Source organism: Euprymna scolopes, chromosome 25, assembly GCF_053919585.1.
Source record: "Euprymna scolopes isolate OS-2025 chromosome 25, ASM5391958v1, whole genome shotgun sequence".
NCBI lineage: Eukaryota > Metazoa > Mollusca > Cephalopoda > Sepiida > Sepiolidae > Euprymna > Euprymna scolopes.
Genome location: NC_136506.1, coordinates 1,177,501 through 1,200,635, shown reverse-complemented (window position 1 = coordinate 1,200,635; position 23,135 = coordinate 1,177,501).

Genomic DNA, 23,135 nt, shown 5'->3' with positions numbered 1-23,135 from the left:
TTTAAGAGCATATCTGAGAAAATAGACCACATACTGTCTTCACATCCCTCGGCTAACATCCACATCTGTGGTGACTTCAACGTCCATAACGTGGAATGGCTAACCCATTCAAATAAGACAGATGATGAGGGGAGGTTTTGTCATGATTTTGCCATTGCTTATGACCTCACTCAGATTGTTCGCGAACCCACCCGTGTGCCCGATACACCCAATCAATATGCAAGCCTCTTAGACCTTTTTCTTTCAACTTCCCCTGAGCTATGTTCATGTACCGTTCATTCTCCTTTAGGATCCTCCGACCACTCCGTCGTATCAGTTAAGATAAAAACAAAATGTAAGAAGCCATCAGACGTACCCCTCCACCGTACTGTATACCGATACTCTATGGCTGACTGGGATAGCTTCCGTACATTCATATCTGATTTACCTCTGCACTCCATGTTTAAAAAGGAAGTGTCCTCTATAGTATCAGATCTGACCGAATGGTTAATTGTAGGCATAGACCAATTCATACCATCTAAAAAATTCCAACAAAAACCTAACAGCCAGCCATGGTTCTCCCCAGAATGTGCTGCTGCTATCGCGCACAGAAATCACTTTTTCCATAACTACCAACGTAATAGATGCACTGAGACTAAAGCTGCTTTCAGGACTGCCAGCAACCACTGTAAAAGAGTAATAAAAAATGCAAGAGAGCTATATGCCCAGTCTGTTAAATCCAAGGTAGCTGATCAGCGGCTTGGTTCCCACCAGTTTTGGCAAATAACAAATAGGATCTTGAACAGAAGTGTGCGTTCTATCCCAACCATTATCAATGGACCAGAGGTTATCTCGTCAGCATCAGACAAGGCCAAACTATTTGCAAAGAACTTTGCAGCTAATTCTACCCTATGCGACGAAGGCCATCAACTCCCCATATTTCCTCCTATAACACAGAACAAGCTAGGTAACATACAAATATCCGTGCATGAGGTCGCCAAGCTAATAAAAAACCTAGATTCCAGTAAAGCAACTGGCCCTGATGGCATCCCAATTATAGTGTTAAAAAAGCTTCAACCAGAACTTGCTCCCATACTTACGAAACTATTTAAGCGCTGCCTTAAGGAGAAGTGCTTTCCGACCCCCTGGAAGACCTCCTCAGTTTGCCCTGTATTTAAGAATTCAGGTGATAAGTCATCTCCCTCTCAATACAGACCAATAAGTCTTCTCTGTGTTATGAGTAAGTTACTGGAATCAATATTAAATAGAGAAATAGTAAACCACCTCAGCAGGAATAACCTTCTTAGTGACACACAATATGGTTTCCGCTCTGCAAGATCTACCGCAGATGTGCTGACGGTTATATCCCACAGGATTAGTGAATCTCTTGACAAAGGCTTCCTTTCTAGGGCAATTGCTCTCGACATATCAAAGGCCTTTGACAAAGTATGGCATAAGGGTCTACTTCACAAGATTTCCAGCTACGGTATAACTGGAAATGTTTTCTCAATCATTAAATCATTTCTCTCTGATAGGCTCATAAGAGTAGTGGTAGATGGACAAAAATCGGAGGCCTGCAATATAAATGCTGGAGTCCCTCAGGGGTCAATCCTGGGCCCAACTCTCTTCCTGATCTACATCAATGACCTCCCTAAACACATACTTAAATCATTCGTTGACATCTATGCTGATGACACGACCATCTACGGCAACACATCAAAGGCTGTAAATGACGAAGTTCTCTCGGATTCTCTCTCCTCTGATCTCGAGCGCGTGGTTCAGTGGGGGAAGATGTGGCTAGTTACCTTTAATGCATCCAAAACCAAACTCCTATCCTTACATCATCAACGCTCTGATCCCCAGCTGGCATCAATTGTGATGGATGGCTCTCGTCTGGGTGAGGCCCCGTGTTTTGACAAGCTTCTGGGTTTGACCTTTACTCCTGATCTGAAATGGAACACGTACATCAAGTCTGTGGCCAAAGTCGCAGGAAAGATGGTGGGATCCTTCTACCGCTCCAGAAGATATCTCACTACTGATGCAATTCTCTATCTATATAAAAGCCAAGTACGGCCAAGGATGGAATACTGTTGCCATATCTGGGCAGGAGCTGCCAAAAACAGCCTATCATGCCTTGACAGAGTACAAAATAGACTTTGTGGTTTAGTGGGGGATGCCCTTTTCTCTACCCTGCAACCCCTCTCCCACAGAAGAGACGTTGCGAGCCTATCCTTGTTTTATCGTTATTTTCATGGCAGGTGCTCGTCTGAACTCCAATCCCTGGTCCCCCCTCGCCAATCTTTCACGAAAAACACCCGTCTAGCTGAATCCACTGTGAAAAATTTCCCCCACTCTATATCTGTGCCTAAATCAAAACGCGGATTTCATGAGCAAAGCTTCTTTCTTAGAACTGCACGCCTGTGGAACTCTGTTCCGTCTGCCTGCTTCCCTCCGGACTACAACTTGGATGTCTTCAAGTCTAATGTAAACAAATTCCTAATGAACCGCCCCCCTAATTAAACACTTCATAAAATCTCCTCACTAACGTGATGTACTTACAATAACCATTATCCCTGAGTGGCTTCCGGGCCTTGATAAGTGGTGATCACTGTGTAAAAAAAAAAAAAAAAAAAAAAAAAAAAATAATTAAATTCCAATAATATTGTCTTAGTATACAGTCTGGCTGACATTCCCATTTTATTACTTGGTTACATAAATTTCTTTTCTTATGCTTTTTTTATTTGTGAAAATAAAGTAATTACAACGTTTTCCTTGCTTTCCGGGCTGTTGGAAAACTGCTTCTGTTGTACCAGTATTCAAGAATTCTGGCGAAAGGACAGACCCATCAAATTATCGCCCCATTAGCCTCCTCCCACTTTTTGCCAAAATATTTGAGACCATAATTAACCATGCTCTAGTCCATCATCTTACAGATGCTAAACTACTGACTAACAAACAATATGGATTTAGACAAGCCCGTTCCACAGCAGACATCCTCACTGTGATCTCTGAACGTATATACCATTCACTGGACAAAGCGGGGGAAGGCAGAGCGGTAGCTCTAGATATATCTAAGGCTTTTGAGAGGGTATGGCATGAGGGTCTCCTCAGTAAAATCAGATCATACGGTATCACTGGTAGAATACTTAACATAATTAAATCCTTCTTAGATAAGAGAAAAATCCAGGTAGTCCTCGACGGTCGCACATCTAAACAATATGATATAAATGCGGGAGTGCCCCAGGGTTCTATCCTTGGACTTCTATTGTTCCTGATATTCATAAATGACCTCCCCGACAACATTGCCTCTGAGATGGGTATATATGCTGATGACACTACATTCTATGGCAGACACGACAGGAAGACGAATGAACACATTTCTAAAGAAATGGCAGAAACACTAGAGGAAGACCTCCAATCTGTAGTGGAATGGGGACAAAAGTGGTTGGTCGCGTTCAATGCTGCCAAGACTAAACTAGTTTCATTCAATAATTACAAGAAACCCTCTCTACCACCCATAGCAATGGCCAACGACTCTTTATATGAGAGTCCATCTTTCAAACTCCTTGGCCTAACGTTCACAGGAAACATGAGTTGGAACAATTACATTGAAGGCATTGCCAGGGCCGCTGCAAGAAAGGTAGGCTCTCTCTACCGTGCTAGAAAACTACTAACACCCGAAAGTATCCTGTACCTCTATAAGGCCACCATTCGCCCATGTATGGAGTATTGCTGCCACATCTGGGCTGGTGCATCTGCTACTAGTCTCTCGCTCCTTGACAAGGTTCAAAAGAGAGTCGCAAACCTGATAGGCCCTGAACTGGCATCTAAGCTTCAGCCTCTGTCCCATCGACGAAATGTTGCATCCCTCTGCCTTTTCTACAAGTATTTTAGTGGTGAATGCTCTGACGAACTGCAATCACTTGTGCCCCCACGACGCGAGCACCCTCTACAAACCCGACAGGCTACTAGATCCCACCCCCACACTGTAGAGATCCCTAGATGTAAAAGATCTTTTTACTCCAATAGTTTCTTCCTCAGAACCGCAAGACTCTGGAATTCCATTCCAGGTCCCTGCTTCCCCAACAGTACTGACGTGCAGAAGTTCAAGTGTAACGTGAACCGACACCTTGCTGCCCAAATCCCTACATAGTACCCCAGTAGTTGTTTCCCCTGATAGTAGCCCCCTACACCAAAGTGGCAATTTGCCTTGTTTGGGGTGAAAATGTAATAAAAAAAAAAACTAAAAAAAAAACGTGTTCATAATATTTAAAGGCAGCGTTTTAATAACTACTTAAATAGCGAGGTTGTATGTTGTATTTTTTTGTAGATTTTCATAAATTTTACTGAATCAGTGTTGAAATTATGCAGCTTGGTTGTGCAAGAATACAGTGTCAATATTAAAAAATATTTTACAAAACTAGTTAAATCATTGCAAGACAAAATCAAAGTTTGCATAGTCTTTGATGTTTGTTATCTGAGCATTATTCGTAACGAGCTGATGAATTATGGTCCTTTATGGCAGACTGGCCTTTCTCTCTCTCAGACGACCTTGCGATGAAATAGAAACTTTTCAAGTAGCTTGTCCACATTTCATACCCGTGCCCATCATTATAGGCTACGGTACGCATGTTATTTTAGCTTGTTAGTACAGAAAGAGCCACACCGCGAACTGCCCTTGTAAATTACCCAGCCAAACTCGTCACTACTTCCATCTTCTTATTCTGTTACATCAACCCTCGATTTCCTCTGAATATCTTATCAATCATAGCATTTATATATTTTCTTGCTCATTGATAGATTTTTACACCAACTGCTCAAATTATTTGGTTAAAACTTAACTAAGCAGTCGTCATAACATTCTTTCTTGTTCTATGACTCATTAGTATCTTTATTGGTTAGTTACTTTAAAGAGATTTGTTTGAGAGAACACTAGTTTATCAAACCCTTTGTATAGTCCACAACTCTTGCCATTTCTACTAAACACTTTCTAGGGTTCTGGTCTATAACATAATACTTTCGTACCACTCTCTTTATCTGCTATTACGTTATCAGAACATTACTCGTCATTAGTCGGTGAATTAAGGTTCTTACAGAATCCTCTGTAGTCAAACTCGTCATTACTTTCGTCAGGAATAGTTGCTGCTCAATCTAAATTTACTAATTACGATCTAAAAAAGTACAAGTTTTAATGAATAAGGTATTAACATGTAGAATCATATCCAGTTTTAGTAAGGTTTACAAAGGGGCAGACACGGACAAGCAATATGTATTTTATTTTATTTTTTTAGTTTCTTATGTCAGAAATAAATATAAAATTAAAAGTAAAATGTCTTATTGGTATTTATAATATTTAATAATCTTTTTTTTTTTTAAATGCTGAGGTAAATAATTAACTATAAACAACGAAAAAGCTTAGATCCAAATTATGATCGCACGAGCTGAGAAAAATTCAAACGATTGACCATAGCCCATTTGGTAATGCTGATCACGCTGTGATAATGGAAGAAATCACCTTAAACTCCCAAACCAAAGCTGAAGAGGCATTATTCAAAACGACAATATACTATAGGAAAGTTGGGTTCGAAGCCACCAAGTATTAAACAGCGATGTCCCATGGGAAAATTTTTTCTCTGTCCGCAGAACTGTGAAATTATCAATTGATTCAAAGCGGCGGTTTATCACATGTTCCCACACGGGAATCCCATAGAATACCCAACCTTTCCCAATGGTTTACTTCTACTTGCGCAACTATCATTGCTCAAAGGCAGCATGAATGCCGCAGGTTTATGCGACATAGCTCCAGCACAAGCAGACAAAAGTTTATAGAAGCTAGAAGTAATTGCAAGAAAAAATAGTGGCAGCTAAGTGAGAATACACCGAAACTACAGAAAACACATTGAAGCACAGAAATTAAGAAACTCGAGATTTCCGGAAAATCTACAACTGTAAATAATTGGCAAAGCAGTTTCCCCAACAATCATGATTTTGCTTGCACGGCAACCGAGAAGGCTAACATGCTTGCCAATCGGGTTGGCTCAAACTCTACGTTAGACCCAGCAAACCACTTCTTCCCTGATTTTCCTTTACGGACAGAAACTACGTTAGATGGTCTGAAAATCACCCATTCCCAAGTGCATGATATCATAAAAAACCTAGACACCTCAAAAGCATGTGAACCTGATCTCCTCCCGGCTGTACTATTAAAAATGATTCGATGAGGTTGCTCCAGTTCTACCCAAACTCGTCAACAAATAACTTAACGAATCTGGCTTTCCTGACTGATGGAAAACTGTCTATGTGGTACCTGTTTAGAAGAATTCTGGCGAAAGAACTGACTCATTAAATTATCGCTCCATTAGCCTCCTCTTTCTTTTCGCCAACATATTTGAGCCTATGATTAATTAAGCTCTAGTCCAATACCTTACATCTGCTAAACATCTGTCTAACCCACAATATAGATTTATGCTAGCCTGTTTTACAGTAGATATCTTAACTGTAATCTCTGAACGGATTTAACACGTACTGAATAAAGCAGTGATTGATAGATAGGTAGCCCTATATATATCTAAGGCCTTTGACAGATTATGGTTGGAAGGTCGTCTCAGAAAAATTAGGTAATATGGTATTACTGGACGAAGAATAAACATCTATAATATAAATCGCCTCTGTCTGTTTAAATGTATGTATGTATGTCTGCCTAAAACTTTCGACAGAGGCGACGGATTTTGACGAGATCGGCATCATTTTAAAGCTGGATACAATAAATAAATTCGAAAATAGAAGTGATTTTAATTTTAATAATAATTATTGATAATAAACTAACATCCGGGTAATTTACATAACATGAAAATTTTTATAGGTTAAAGTAAGTTTTTTTATTAAAATTTAATCGAAATATAAAATTGAAGAAAATAAAGTGAGAAATTGAACTGAAGTTGTTATAAAGAACATAATGTTAAAATTATAATTTTAACATTAAACGAAGGTGATTAATAAATACTGAAGCATAAATATTAAAATATTAATGCATGAAATTTCGATAAACTGATAAATTGATAATAATTAACTAAATAGAGACATAATACAAATAATAAATTTAAATAAAATACATGGGCTATCATCAGGATTTAAAAGATAAACTTAAATTATTAACATAATCAGTGTGGGATGAAAAATAAATAATCAATCATATTTAAAGTACCCTTTTAATCACAGTTACTGCTTAATAGATAAAATGTTAAGCATTAATTTATCAGTAGATCGTAGAATGCAAATACAGTTTATACGAAACTATCGGAGATTGTGGAAGAAATAATCGAGAATATAAGTATAAACTTGAATTTTAAAGGATATGGATTAGTATTTGAGAATAAAATCAATTAAATAAATAAATTGAATAAGAAAAATAATTATTAAAATAAAAAAGTTAAAAGAACTTACTTCTCGAATCCACTCAACTGGGGATCAAACTATCTTTGGACTACTGCGCTATCTCAAAAAACAATTTCCAGAATTTTAGCTGCGTCGAAAATTTTCTAACCGAACTAATTATATTCAACTGGATTAAAATTTGGATTCGATTACTTCTAAAGAATTATTTTCGCCTTTCGGATTACCTTGAAAGGATCTTCATGCAATCTGCAATATTATGTTTGGTTTATTTTTATTATTTTTTTTTTTACATTTCCCACATTTTTTCCAGTCGTTGTCTTTTAAGAATATGTACATCTCTGCAATTTATGACTAAACTAAATTGCGGTGTCTTTAATGCCATAACCAGCAAATTTTTTCATTGCTACAAATATAATTTGCTCATGTCCTTCTGTCCTCTGATGAGAAGTATAGCATTCTGTGAAACTCCGCGAAATAAAGACGTTGTAAATTGTTTTTTTTAAGTATTCAGACGATCAATAAATTTGATTGTAAATTTCAACAGTTTTAATTTTCTTTGTCGTATATATATATATATATATATATATATATATATATATATATGTATATATATATATATTCGCTGAAGGGATCAGCGAAGATTACAAATCGCATTGTTATGATGACTTAATCATGCATTCATAATCTGAACGTTTCATCTGTCTAATGTAGATATCGACAGTGTGAGACTCTAAGAAAGCAACTCCTGTCATGCATGTGCAGCAGAATTAGAAAATGCATCATTGAATACATGGCTAAAATGAATTTTAAATGGCGATGACTTTGAATAAATAAAAGAAATTGATAATTTTCATGCTACCACTCACGTCTTCGTAACTGTTAATTTTAGAACAATCCACGTGCACACACACACACACAAATATATATATATATAATTTATATAATCAGAAAAACAACACCTTTTATTTATTAGTACACAATTTTTGTTTTTATTATTTTTTAAGACATGTTATTATATATTTTTTTTCCTCCTTAGTCTGACAGCTGTTTCGAAGGGTAAAAAGACAAACGGATGATATAGTAGGCCTATACATATTGCAGAAACTAAGTGAAGAGATTCCAGAGCTAAAAGGTGGGCTATATCGTGATGATGCTCTGTTTTACATAAATGGTAGTATAAGAATAGTTAAGAACACCAAAACTAAGATAAAGAAAATATTTAATGATTTAGGGCTAACAATAACCTTCAATGAAAACTACAAAACCGTTAACTTTCTGGACCTTACCCTAGATATAATAAATAAAACATATGAACCTTACCACAAACCTAACCAGACATTGTACTACATTGATAATAGATCTAATCACCCACCATCCATGAAAGCTGCAATAATACCAAACATATCTAAAAGACTATCTAAAATATCAATTAATGAAGACAAATTTAACAAAAATAGGGAGTATTATAACGAAGCAATAAAAAATCAGGTTACAATAAAAAAATACAGTACATAAAGAACCATAATGTTGAACACACTAACTTTAGGACAAATGTAAATATAATATCATATAATAGAGTAATGAATAGAAATAGAAATAAAATAGAAACAAATAACAGAACTGATAACAACATAAGTACCAGCACTCGTGAAAAAACAATAAGAATGGAGAACAACACTAACACAAATAGAAAGAATAGGAGGAAGCAACAAACATGGTTCAACATCCCATACTCTATACATATTAAAAATAATATTCCAAAAGAATTCTATGAAATAATAGATAATAACTTTCCACCAAGCAATAAATTAAGTAAAATCATAAACAAAAACACTGTAAAAATTTCTTACTCAACCTCACCAAATTTAATTAGAAATATAATAGGAACGAACAGAGCCAAAATAGAAAAAGCAAATAATAATAACTTAGAAAATAATAGGAATGAAAACCGTGGATGCAACTGCCGTGTAGCTATAGAATGCCCGTTAGAAGGAAATTGCCTCGTATCAGATGTTGTATATAAATGTGAAGTTAAAACTAATAGAGGTATAAAAGCATACATTGGTAGTACGAGCACTCAGTTTAAAACCCGGCTAAACAATCATATTTCATCATTTAACAAAAACAATAATAGTAGCAAAAATATAATAAACAACACAGCAAACACTAATAATACTAATAATAACCATAGTGGGAGGGAAACAAATAGAAAGAAAAATAATAATGACACTGCACTTGGGGAATGGATACGTGAGTTAAAAAGCAAAAACATAGAGTACACTTTGAAATGGTCCGTGATAGGTAGGGCAAAAAGTTATCATCCATCAAAATCAGGCAAATGTTCCTTATGTTTACTAGAATCCTACAAAATACTAACATCTGATAAAAGCTCATTGTTAAATCACCGTACAGACAACATACAAATATGTCTGCATAAAAATAAGTTCCTAATATCAAGATATAGATAATAAGTAAACAAATAGATAGACAAAAAACTGAACAAAAATATTTTCTTTTCACCAAAAAAACCGAGTTTTAAGATAAATGAATAAAAAATATTAGAATAGCAAATAAACTTATAAATAACAAACCTGAACACAACATAAATACACATGATCAATAAATAATAATATGATTAATAAAAAAATTAAAATTAGCAAAAATGACAAAGATTAATAACAAAAAATAAATAAGTTATTTCCCTTTGACTACTAAATTATAAGGTAAATGCACAAATTCTAAAAGATGTAAGTTAATGACTGAATAAATAAGAAACAAAGAATTGATAGAGTTAATTCCCTTTAATCGCAAAATCAGAAAAGACCGTAAACTTGACACTAAAAATTATAAATTGGAAACAACGAAAATAATTAACAAAAAACATAATATAAGAATAAGAAATAATAAATATGTACATAATGATAACCATTTTAGCCTAATAATAAAATAAATACGAGAAATAAAACAATAACAGGAAAAAATATGTATAGACGGCCAAAAAAATAAAATGAAACGTAAACACCCAAGAGATACGAAAAAAAAAGGAAAAATTACTAGCTTAAGAAGAAGTTAAAAAATTAATTAAATAATTTCGTAAATAATAAATCAAACGTAATTAAAAATAAGAAAAAATTACTAGCTTAAGAAGAAGTTAAAAAAATTAATTAAATAATTTCGTAAATAATAAATCAAACGTAATAAAAGAAGAAACAAAATAAGAATGCAGAATTAACATAATGGATATTAGATACATAAATAGGAAAGAAATTAAAAAACCAAAAAAATACGAAAATAAGGCTAACAAAAAGAAAATATAGATATATAAAAATCCCATGGAAAAAATTTTAAAGATGGCAACCTCGATAAAAAAATTCCATCCCCATGTGAGTTTTTAAAAACAAATTTTGACTGTAATTAATTTGATTTTAATTGTCTCTGAAGAGAACGGTAAATAATGAAGATTCGGTATGCTATAATTAAAACAACCGTTTGTCTTTTTACCCTTCGAAACAGCTGTCAGACTAAGGAGGAAAAAAAAATATAATAACATGTCTTAAAAAATAATAAAAACAAAAATTGTGTACTAATAAATAAAAGGTGTTGTTTTTCTGATTATATAAATTATATTGCTCTGAATTCTCATCGAGCTAAACCGAAGTTAATATTGGTACAATTATCAATAAAATACCATTTAAAAGGTATTAAAATTGATTGTTAAAAAAATACATATATATATATATATATATATATATATATATATATATATATATATATATATATATATATATATACATACTAGGACACGCCGGCATTGCCCGATCGTTTATTACGCAAAAATATTATATTTTAATTCATGCAGAAACTGAGACATGTGTATGCGAGTATTATGGTTTCTAAACAGTTCACTCTCGTAAGTAAACAAATATACTAGCTGAAATCTTAACCAAAACTTAAAAACAGTGAGTCAATTACGAAAACCATTCGGCCAGCTTGACACAATTTAAAAAACGTTTTCAACCCTACTTGTTCTTTACAGAAAAAATCTGTAACGTCAACGATTCACGCATGCGCATTCGTGAAACAATTGACAAACAGATAAAAATCAAATGACTCCCACGTACTAATTGTTCAATGTTGTCCTTTCTATACCTTTTTACGGATGAAAACCTATTAATAATTTTTCCACGTGTCTGAATACCTTATATACCAAATTTTAATCTTGCAGATCAAACATTCGTTGAGTATATAAGATGTAAATTGTCCTAACACATAAACATTCTCACTTGTATAGATATATAGATATACTAGCAGACAGCCTGACGTTGGTTAGTGAAACAGTATGCAAACAGATACAAATCCAATAACCTTCACGATGTTTTCAATTTTTCATTCTTTAACAGCTCGTTTTCCCGAATGAAAACCAATTAACAATTTTCCAGATGTCTGAATACACTATATACTAAATTTCAAGTATATATATATATATACATACATATGTACATTCGAAAATGTGCTATTTAACAATACTTATATATATATATATATATATATATATATATATATATATATATATGAGATGAGTATATATGATGATTACACCACACTCCATAACAGACACGACAAGAAAACAAATGAACATATATCTAAAGAAATGGCATAAACTCTAGAAGATGACCTCCAATCTGTAGTGTAATGGGGACAAAAATGGATGGTCACGTTCAATGCCGCCAAGACTAAACTAGTTTCATTCAATAATTACAAGAAACCTTTACTACCACCTATAGCAATGGCCAACGACTCTTTATCTGAGAGCACGTCTTTCAAGCTCCTTGGTCTAACGTTCACAGGAAACATGAGTTGGAACAATTACATCGAGGGCATTGGCACGGCCGCTGCAAGGAAGGTGGGTTCTCTCTACCGTGCTAGAAAACTAATAACACCCGAAAGTATCCTGTACCTCTATAAGGCCACCATTCGCCCATGTATGGAGTATTGCTGTCCTATTTGGGCTGGTGCATCGGCTACTAGTCTCTCGCTCCTTGACAAGGTTCAAAAGAGATACCCAAATCTGATAGGCCCGTAACTGGCATCTAAGCTTCAGCCTTTGTCCCATCGACGAAACGTTGCATCCCTCTGCCTGTTCTACAAGTAATATAATGGTGAATGCTCTGACGAACTGACAAGCACTTGTGCCCCCACGATGTGAACACCCTCGACAGACGCGACAGGCTGCAAAATCCCACCCCCATATTGTAGAAGTCCCTAGGTGTAAAATATCTTTCTACTCCAGTAGTTTCTTCCCCAGAACTGCTAGACTTTAGAATTCCATTCCAGATCCTTGCTTCCCCAACTGTACTGACGTTCAGAAGTGCAACGTGAACCAACATCTTGCTGCCCAAATCCCTACATAGTTCCCCAATAGTTGTTGCCCCTGTTAGCAGCCCCCTACACCAAAGTGGCAATGTGCCTTGTATGGGGTGAAAATGTAATATATATATATATATATATATATATATATATTAAGTTATAAAATATATATGGAAATTAAGCTACACAGAATATTCTGCATGTCCTCCACGCTAGGTTTCATCAGGCTTATCATAAGTCTGATGAATCTTTGCGGGGATGAAACGCGGAATATTCTGCATAGCTTAATTGCCATACATATTTTATAACTTAATACCCAGCTCGACCTACGTATTGAGCACTGTGTAAGTAAATACTTAAAGTTTACGCATAGATTTATACTTTCGTATATTAATTTATGTTATTCAATAAAGTAATCATATATATATATATATATATATATATATATATAAATGGGTAGTATTAATGTTAGTATTTCAAGCTGTCAGGCTAACCATTAGGATTTATACCTTTAGTCTTATCGTCCTTAAACTATATGGGTCATGTCGACCTATGTTTAATGTGTCCAGCTGAGAACAAGAATAGACGACAAAGGTTTTTGTTGGTGTTTTATATTTATTTTATTTATTTGATTGAAGCATTGCGTTTCTATTTTCTTTACTAAGAAGTTGTTTGATATGAAACTAATAATAATATAGTTGAATATGGAAAGTTTTAATGGCGTAAATCAGAAGCGGATAAAATAAAAAAGTAGAATGGTCTCAAGTTTGCGCCGATCATTTATCAATTTTCAAACGACAATAAATCTAGCACCCTCATAAATCTGAAATACACAAATCAAGGGTTCCACGTTTCATTTTTAGTAATACGTATCACACACACACACATACACACACACTTACGCACACCACGCACATATATATATATATATATATATATATATATATATATATATATATATATATATATATATATACTAGCAGGGGTGCCCGGCGTTGCTCGGGTGTTTGGAGGTGTATGCTGTGCAAAAAAAGCAAAAAAAAAAAAAAATGGTTAATTTTTTAAAACTTTGACCCCTATTATGACCCCTTAAAATTTATAGTTTCGGGCTCATATCACTTTATTAAGTTAGATCCAGGTTCAAGGAACCTATATCTAAAATTTCAAGTGTCTAGACCCAAAATTGTCGGAGGAGTTTGGTAGAGTTCTTAAAGGTCAAATCGTTGAAATTTGACCCCTTAACAGGCAAATTTCTGGCTGACACCCGTCACATCGATTTTTCCAAATCTCAGTACCCGGTATTTCAAATTTCGAGTCTATAGACTAAAAATTGACAGAGTTATTGCGTAGGGAAATGTACACAGACAGACAGACAGACAGACACGTTCACTTATATATATATATATATATATATATATATATATATATATATATATATATATATATGGTAGTACAATTAAGTTTACAAGGTGAATACCGTAACTCAAAAGTATTATAGATATTAGGATTCTCATATCTATAAAATAATCTTAACCAGATGTAAAAGCTCAATAAAACCAAATCGCGATTAGAGCTTATTATAAGTACATAGGTTTAATAAAATATCTTAAGAGACACTTTAGTAAGAGTTAAACACATATTTGTTAATCGGAAAGAAACGCAAACAGAGGTGAAAGTCCTTAATACGCGGAGTTTCGAAAAAAATACTTTCCTTCCCGTCACAGGGGAGGAGTTAGCTAAATGCATAAAAAATTTTGCCTGGAAAGTAGTTAAAGAAGCAAAATATGAAAAGGATCATACTAGCGTGAAAGTGTAATGTAGAATAATAACCCACTCCATCTGTTTCATTATTTTACATTTTATTATCACGCTAGTATGATCCTTTTCAAACTTAGTTTCTTTAAATACTTTACAGGCAAACTTTATTCATGCATTTAGCTAACTCCTCCCGTCTTACGAGAAGAAAAGTATTTCTTCGAAACTCCGCGGATTAAGGATTTTCACCTGTATTTGTGTTTCCTTTCCGAATAATAAATATATGTTTTGCTCTTGCTAAAGCTTATATATATATATATATACAGTGAGTAGCAAATGACTTTGGTACATTGGGTTTCTTCATATTTCTCAAAAAATATCAAGTTACTTTTAATGAAATGTACACTCAATCCTTGAACAAATATCATCTAAAAGTTAAACGGAAATGATGATATACTGAGTGAACAAATATTTATTAACGAAAAATCAAATTACTCAGATGCAAAAGTATTTAACATATTTACTAATATTTAGTTGAATATCCGCTGTTCTGCCTTACACACTCCAAACGCTTCCAATAACTGCGTATTAGTTTCTTACAAGCACTTCTTCTTTGCAAACCTTTTCCAATTCCTTGATATTCTTGGGATCTCTGGCATGCACCCTTAACTTCAAAGTTTTCTACAGATTTTTGATGCGATTTAGGTTAGATGATTGCCTAGGCCACTGTAGAACACTAATCCTATTATCCTGAAAATCTTTCATAGTTATTTTAGCTTTGTACTTGAATCATCGTCTTGCTGGAAGAAAAATTCACGCTCCAGTCCTAAATTTGCTTCATTCTTGAACAGATGTGTTGACAAAATCTTCGTGTATTTTGCTGCATTCATTTTACTTTCTATACTTTCCATTCCTCCAACTCCATTTACAGAAAAGCAGCCTCAAATCATCACACTTTCACCTCCAAATATTACAGTTGGAACGGTAAAAGATGGTTAAAATTCTGTACGCTTTTCCTCCGCACCCGGACGCGCATGTTTCTACCGAAAAGCTCGGTTTTTCTTTCATCTGACCAAATAACTTTGTTCCAGAAGTCATCCGATTCATATTGATATTTATTAAAAACTATCTTTCACATATCTATTACTCAACAATGGAGTCTTTCTCGGTGATCTAGAATACGGGCCTGTATGATACAATGAGGTCTTGATTATGTCTTTGCTTACTTCAATACCTGCTTCCTACAAATCCCTATGAATTTATGAACGAGTCAGAAATCGTTCTTTCCTCACGTTACAACAATGTTACGAGCATTAACATCATTTAATTTACGTGTCCGACCACTTCGTGTAATATTTTCAGTATTACGACCCATTGTTTCCCACTTTCTCACAACAGCCGTAACTGTACTCACCACAAAATTTAGTTCTGAAGCTATTTTCCTGTATCCCTTTCCATCTTTATGTCTTGCTATGATGTTCTGGGGCATATCAGTAGCAAATTCCTTTGTTTTAACCATTTTAAAACAGAAATGAAAGAGGCAACCTGTACAGTGTGTGAGAGCTGTGATCAGTTGCCTGGTAAGGAGTCGGAATCCTGGAGTACCTTCTGATTGGTTGAAATATTGCAGCAAGATTAAATGACTACTTTAAAATAATCTTTTTGATTGGTTGAAATATTATAACAAGATTAAATTACTGCTTAAGACTGGAATATGACAGTGTGTAAAATACCTTCGCATACGGGCAATTTGTTGTTTTTTTTGTAATAAATATTTGTCAATTAAGTATATCTTTATTTCCCTTTAATTTTAATATATATATATATATATATATATATATATATATATATATATATATATAGACGAATATTGGCTGAATAGAGCTTGATAAGGATTCCTTAAACGGTCCTTATTATCGGGCTTGAAACCGACGGAACCAACGTTTGTCTCATCTAACAACTTTCTGTACACAAAATATAAATATAAATAAATAAACATGTATATGCATATATACATATATATATATATATATATATATATATATATATATATATATATATATATATACGAGGTATGCTCAATAAATAATGAGAAATGTCAGGAGAGACATTAAGTATGATTTGATCAAACTGCTAGTTCATGGTGAAGTACATATTCATATATTCTATAAAATGATTTACTGACAGCTTCCTCTCATTGTAGGTTTGAGCACATCTGTGTTCGTTTTGGGACCAGTCTGATCAGGTTTGCCAATCTGTGAGCTCTTGACAAAAGCAGGCAATTCTAAGAAAGAAGCTTTGTTCATGGAATCTACGTTTAGGTTTAGGCACAAATAAAGAGTGGGAGAAATTAGTGATAGTGTTTTCTGCTAGAGGGGTGTTTCTTGTGAAAGTCTGGCGAGAGGGGACCATAGATCGGAGCTCAGCTGAGCACTTGCGATGAAAATAATGATAAAGCAGAGATAAACTCGCAACATCTCTTCTATGAGAAAGAGGTTGCAGGCAAGAGAAAAGGACATCCCCTTTGTCCTTTTCTCTTGCCTGCAACCTCTACGATGCTACGAACTTGATCAAGGCAGGATCATTCATTTCTAGCAGCTCCTGCCAGATGGGACAAGAGTACGCCATCCCTTTACGTACGTGGCTCTTATATAGATAGAGAATTGCATCAGCAGTGAGATATCTACTGGATCAATAGAAGGATCTCACCATTTTACCAGCGGCCTTGGCAACGGATTTAATGTATGTGTTCCATTTAAGATCAGGAGTAAAGGTCAAGCCCAGAAGCTTGTCAAAACATGAACCCTCCCTAAGACGAGAGCCATTCATTTCAATTTATGCCAGATGGGGATCAGAGCGTCGATGATGTAAAGATAAAAGCTTGGTTTTAGATGCATTAAAAGTAACAAGCCCCCTCTTTCCCCATTGTACCACTTGCTGAAGATTAGAGGAGAGAGAATCAGAGAGAACTTGGTCATTTACGGTCTTAGATGTGCTACCATAGATAGTAGTATCATTAGCATAAATGCCTATGAATGATGTAAGGATGTGATTTGGAAGATCACCAATGTAGATCAGGAAGAGAGTTGGGTCCCGGTAGGACCTCTGAGGGACTCCAGCATTAATACGGATAGCTTCTGATTTTAGCCCATCAACCACTACTCTTATGAACCTATCAGAGAGAAATGATTTAATAATTAATATATATATATATATATGTGTGTGTGTGTGTGTGTATGCGTGTGTGTGCGCGTGTGTGTGTAATTAAGTTATCAAAGAATACATCTTTAGCAGAGCAAAACTTTTCAAGATAAGAAAAGCTTAATACTATAAAGAAGAGCAAAAATAATTTCTCATCAGACCAAAAGAAAAGCCAGAATTATACACAATGCAAATATCGTAAAAAAGCTGTTTTAATGACATTTCGATATGAAATGAGAATGCAGGATTAGGATAATATAGTAAGTAGTAATTAAAAGTAAATACAACATTTTACCTACATATATTCTACCCTCCGATTTGCTCTTATATGTTGTACCTACTTTTAATTGGGAACAGCAACTTCTACTAAAATAGCTTCTTTCTTCTTGTTGTCCATATCACTATGTCAGGTTTAATAGTTCCGTTTTTTAGGTACGTATATCTAAGAATTGGATGGTCATACAGGGCAGAACGATAAAATTTTCACCCTAAAGAAAGCAACACTACAGCCTTATTTCTAAACTTTTATTGAAAAAAAAATCAATTCATGGAACTTGATTATGTATTAGAGCTGACATGTACACAATAGTGATACTGATATTTATATGGACTTTCGGTTTATAGTATAATACAATCTGTATTCTGACAGTATTTAAAAGTTTCATTTAATCTATTCATGTTTATATACGTATATGTATTTATGTGTGTGTATGTATATATAATATAAAGCTGGATGTCTGTGTGTGTGCGTGTGTCTGGTTACGAATAGGCTCCTATATGGCTGACTATTTTTAAAAAACTGATTACATATAATGATAGAAGATGCATCGAGACACATGAATGGGTATGTTTGATCTGGCAGAACGGTGGTTCATTAAAATTGTGGGGTCTGCGTTCGCGCCTGGCCTACAAAGTATGGAAATAAAATATTTAAAAATTAAAAAAAAAACGTTTACAAATGTTTTTCATATAGATGTACATAAGAATTGTTTGATACGTATGTTTTAACTTAAATAGGGATGGTATGATAAAATTGTGGGGTATGCGTTCGCGCTTGGCCTCCATAGAATGGAAATAGGCACAAACTTTAATAAAGACTTTTCATATTTATCTGCGTAAGTATACTTTGATAATTATGCTTCAGTTTGAAGAAATATGGTACAATACAATTATGGGGTGTTCGTTCGCACCTGACCTCCATAGAATGGAAATATGTCACAAAGTTTAACAAGGTTTTTTTTTATAATATAGATCCACAGAATATTGTGATAAGTGTTTCAGTCAACGACGGGTATTTTGCTAGTATATATATATATTGTTTTAGAGACAGACTGTCTAAAAGATAAAGAAGAACAAATCAACACAGGTAAGAATTAAGAAACGAGACATTTCTTTTATTTTGTGCTATCTTTATTTTTGTTTTCTGTATTTCACACACACACACATACACATACACATATATATGTATGATTAACAATACAATTTTGTATATAATATACGCTTGTATATACATAACCCACACATATATATTTACTTTTGTGTGGGTTTATGTATGCATGTTCATAATAATAGCTATAAAGTTTCATTCCTTGTCTCTTATAAACTAGCTTAAAATGTCTCTCCTGTCTCTCAATCGTAATTCGATGCGATCGACCGACCTCCCTTAAGCCAATCAAACATGGCGGCACCTGAGCATATCTCTTCGCTAAACAAACATCATCTGATCTCGGCGTGATAACTCACCTCCCTCGCGTCATCTTGCGCTCCCTACTCCTACCGCTTAACCAATCGCAACTGTGGATGCTGTTCGCATCAACCACGCCCGCTGCAGCACGGAATTCAATCTTTCACATTCGTTTGATTATTTTTTATTAACATCACCTCAAAACATGCAGGCATTTTATTTATCTTGCCAAAAGATTAAAAAAAAGATTTTGTTTTTTACAGATATAATATATTTTTCTAATAGGCCTAACATAACGCTTTACAGACAATGGATATACCCTGCAAGGGTGCCGGCGCAGGAACAATATAGTAAAGCCCGAGTTTCGTTAATACCAACCGCATTTACCCGAAATCGGCAATGCTTGTTTCCAGTGGCAAGAATAAATCCAGTAGTACTTGGAATAGTATTAAGATATACGGAGAAAGACTTGTGTTCTTTAGCGTTTTCGTTCTGCTGAATTAGTTGCATAATGAAGACAATAGAGTCCGGTCAACCCTATTATTTTTGTTCATATTTGCATGCCATAGAAAGGATATGAGTATCTATTTCCAAAAGTAAATGATTTAGTTTCTCCAAAATAATTCGAACCTCAAACGCCGATCAAAAATTGGTACCAGTAATTACGAGACCATATCACTTCCACCATTTTATTAAATATTGACGACTTATGTCTGCATATTTTCCTTTTGGCCTTTCTAAATTGTTTATTAGTTTAATAGTTTAGAGCTGGAACTGACCGATATATTTGGCGTAATCGCATATGCTTGTACTTTCAGATCTGTTTGGAGCAATCCATTTGTGGAAGTATAAACTAAAGAATATGGATTTAAAAGAAAAATTGGATAGACTGGTTGTAGTATAGATTGCAATTAGATTGGTTGTAATATTAACTACTAGTAGGCGCCCGACATTGCTAGGTCGTAAAGTACACTTAAATATGATATTTTGATTAATACAGATTTCGTATTTATTATTATATTATATTGGACCCAATATATAGTAACGATTTAAAATGTTTTTAAAAAAATGCCCTGTGCACTACCACCTAGAATCGAAACCAAAACGTTCAGCTTACGATTTACTTTTTCCTATGATGTTAATGCCTGAGCCATGAAGACATGCTTGCTGCAAAAGCTAATTTTTCTTATATTTTAAAGGACATATATTTAGAAGAATCTAGATCACTTTAGTGTTTTAAATAACAATCAAATTATGTTACGATAGTAAAGTGGTTAATGACACTGACTAATAATTTGCGTGTACTTTGTTCGAATCCAGTTCGTTCCACAGAAGTACTTGGATCAAACCAACACCTAAAATATTTGTAACTTAACGTGTAAAGTAGTTAAGAAAATTCAGTTCTGAGTTATAGTTCTGAGTTCTGAGTGACATAGGTCGAGGTTCAAACTTTAGTGTAGACGACATTAAGAATATAATTGAAAATTACATAAGACTGTTATCCGGTCATCACCGACTAAACGATAACATGCTGCATCAGTTGATTAAATAAAAGTTTCGTTTAAAATGTTGTGCAGATTTGTAAGTTCGACTAAAGATTCCTGATTTCGACTTGATACTCCCGAAGAAAGTGAAAGGTTTAATCTGCCGAAACGTTTTTGAAATAACACTCTGGATTAGAACAGTAGTTCGAATAATTCATATAATTAAAATTATCAATTCTCATCTAGTAAAGCATGGAATCTGTGTACGGAATGAATTAAATTCCTAATCACATACGTCATATGACGTAAAAATTATGGCATTTTGTTAACCCGAGATGTAGATATGATTAGGAAGTCAGTAGCGTCAGAAAATAATGGAATGCATCGGAATAATATCCAAATGAATTATCCTACACCAAGGTTAAGATGGACCACAGATTGAGAGTAGATACGAGGTGCCTTAAATAACTTTACAATTTTTTTATATGCTTGTAAAAATTTTCGTAGACCTTTGTAAATTCAGTATGTTATTGCAATACATTTTATAGAAATAACTGGCCAAGTTTCATGGTTGCAGGTTAAATAAGCACCTACAGTAAGAATTGAAATATAACCTATTAAAACTTGAGTGTCCAAGCTGGTGAATTTCAACAACTTCAATCTGGACGTGAGAATACTTTGGAAAAACGACCTGCAATAAAATTCTGGTACAAACTTGGAAAATATACCACAAACAGTATGGAATGCTTCGGACTGCTCTTGGGTTATCTTGCAAGGATCGAGAATCAGATTTATAGTGGCTTAAGAGATTTAAAAAGCTAAAGAATCTGTGATGGGTGATAAGGGGTGTGGAGGAAATAAGGTAATCATAACACCATAGTTGATTGGCCAAATAAAGTATTTCATGGATAAGGATCGTCGTGTGTCTATGGACAATAAGTGCGCAGTTTGATGTCAGTGTGGTATCTGTACACAGTTATTCGATATGAACTGAAGATGCGGAAGATTTGCGCCAAGTTTGTCCAAAGGATGTATACATCTTTGCCACAGACTATTTGAACAAGATGAGCATCAAGACAGTTGCTCACCCTCCTTATAGTCCTAACCTTGCTCTCTGCGATTTTTGGTTATTCTGTATGCTCAAGGAAAACTTTTAGAGCCTGTTGTTATGAGACAATTGAGAGGATGAAAGAAACTGTGATGAGGTACGACTAGTTCATAGCAGAAGGAGGAGATTACTTCGAAGAGGACTAAAGTTTTATGTGTGCACTGTCAATAACATTGGCAATAGGAACAAAGTTTATTCAAGGTACCTCGTAGCATGCTATCCTGTGGATTAAATGAAGGGTTCCATTCAGATTCCAAGTTTCACAGTAAAAGTCATGAGTTCGACAGTAGGATTCCTGAGTTCGACAAGATACACATTAAGAAGGTCGGCTGTTTATCGGTCGAATCGTTGTGGGAATAACACTGAAGATGAGAACAGTTGTCTACATAATGCAAAAAAAAAAATGTATTCATTTAGATATGCGTACGCGTTTGAATAATTTTTATTTTTATTTTTTAAGTTGAAATGGGATTATTTATTAAAATAAAAGATGCCCATAGGGAAGGGTCAATAAATACAAAGAATGGGTTGTCTACAATTGTGTTTTCTATTTTCCTTACGAATGTCCAGATATTCTTCTGCGTCATATCAGTCCCCTCTCTCGTCTCAGCAATATGCTGGAATGGCAATATTCGTTAACTGACAGTTGTCCTTTCACCCTCTCTTGTTTACGACCACGACCACTTGATCCATTTGTTTTCATTTTTTTCTCCTTTCTTGTTTTCTTCAGGACAGTGGCAAGAGGGTGTTTGAATTTCAAAGTCCTATAGAATTCATTTTTCTCCCCATGTATTCATTTCGAATCTTTATGCTTCAAACTGAATCATTATTATTACTTTCTTTTTTTTCTCCCCGCACGACAGGGCGACGGGTTCCACCCTCCACCTTTGCAATAAAAAAAAACTATTCATCTTTAAAACCACTTCTGTTTGCGGCCCACGGTCGTTGGAAGGGGTTTTCCATCTATTCAGTGGAGGGCCCCTCACCAGGATCTACTCGGGACCCGGCAAATTTGACAATACCCTTAACAATAGTGACATGCATATTAAATATTTCACACTCCACCCCTCACACCCGGTTCTACCCGTCTCCTTTGCCATGGTAAACAATGGGTATGCGATGTCGGCAACCGGATCCATTGTCTGAGTTGCATTCCTTTGTC